A 1,955-nucleotide genomic window follows, 5' to 3' on the forward strand; every position below is an offset into this window, starting at 1 on the left:
TAATTTTTTTTACAATTCCTGATGATGAAGATAATAATGATGATATTGAAGATGTATTAATAAGAGGATGATTATTTGAAGATAAACGTCATGATGATGAATTTTTTATTAGTTGGATGTTTAACGATGATAACGATGATTTGGTAGATTAGTGGACATTAGGTGATGATTTAAAGACGATGATAATGATGTTAGTGCTGAGTTGATTGAGGTGATTAGAAGATGATGATCATAGTGGGAATGTAATTATAGATGGATGCTTTTAGCCTCTTCCTTATATGTTTAGTATTATAATTTCTTGGGCATTTAAAGATGATAATGACGAGTATGGTATTTAATAATCATATTATGTGGCAGTTTAACATGGTGTAAGAATGACCATGATCAGGATGTTGAGTGAGGTTTCACGATGGTGTCTTAGATAGCTTAGTTTAAAACGATGTGAGTTTTAGTATATGTGATATAGATTATAACTTGAGCTCCGGACTTGGACAAAAAATTTACATGTGGACTTTTGTTGTCTGAATTGTGAGATTATTGTTATACATAATACTAAAAAAATACTCCCGAAATCAATTAATTTAAGCGAAATCACTGCGTTTGTTAAAGTAGATTATTTATTTTGAAGCGATTATTAATATCGATTAATTTAGATTTTTTTTAAGTTATTTTTTTATCAATGCAAAATTAGGTAAAATCGATGTTGATCGTACCAAATCAAGATCAAGAAGGGCGGAAATTATCATCCGATGCTGACGACAAAAAAATTTAGGTGAATACCAAAGAGAGAGATTTCTCAATTTTCTTATTCTTACTTTTCCTATATAAATTTGGCATTACCGATTGATATATTTTCGCGAATGGTAACACTTAATAGAAACTTCTCTCATTTATCTTAAAGTTATCATATGTTCATAAGGTATATGGATTGCTTGTATGGACATATGAATAGTGGTCAGATCTTCTATATTGAAAAAGTACTGTATAAACATAATTGTATTATGTATTGTGTATTTTTCTTTTTCATCAAAACGTTAGGTTTAAAAAAAATAAAAATCTGCAACAAACTTTTTCATATATGTTAATATATGAACCCATACATCTTCATATATGAAACCATATATGTTCATACATTTCATAATGTTCATATATAATCATATATGATCGTTTTTATCTGGGTAAACTGAAAAATTTATTGATAATAGAATGAATCCAGTGTTATATACCATTGTAAAGCTAATGACGCTTACGGTGATGTACATAACTGATTTGATAAATATAGCTAGCAGAAAACCTGTAACAAATGAGAAATGGTATCTTAGAATGAACTAAATTTTCAATTTCGGCGAGAACATCAGCACTTCCATTTTGGGGCCACCCTAAAGAACATACTTTGTGTATAGTCCAAATGTGTATTATATCAGGATTTCAGTTAAGTCCATAAAGTGGCTTAAAAAGAAATTCGGTTATAGTCCTAATTCACTTATAGTCCACAAAACTTGTGCAACTATAGTTGTGGACTATAAGCGAAAAACTACTGTATAGCAATGAAATTTGACATTAATATGTCTCTTATGATCTTAAACCATTTATATGGATCGGTAATTGATCCTACCCCATATAAGATCCCCTTCAAAAAATGATTATAACGCTCATTACTGTCTCAAAAATACGAGTATAGCGATGCAACTCGACACACATAAGTTTCATGTTCACCAAAATCCCTTTATCAAGTTTTATGTGGATCGGTCCATAACCTACCCTACCCCCCATATAAGGTCCCCTTCAAAAATGACTTTAACGATCATTAGTGGCTTAAAAATACGAGTAAAGCGATGAAATTCGACCCAAGTAAGTTTCTTGCCAACCAAATCACTTAACCAAATTTTATGAAAATAACTTTAACGCTCATTACTGGCTTAAGAATAAAAGAAATTCGACACACATAAGTTTCA

This window comes from Lucilia sericata, unplaced genomic scaffold (genome assembly GCF_015586225.1).
Source record: "Lucilia sericata isolate MDLA Ls3-8-SP2 unplaced genomic scaffold, ASM1558622v1 Contig000341F_arrow, whole genome shotgun sequence".
Classification (NCBI taxonomy): Eukaryota; Metazoa; Arthropoda; class Insecta; order Diptera; family Calliphoridae; genus Lucilia; species Lucilia sericata.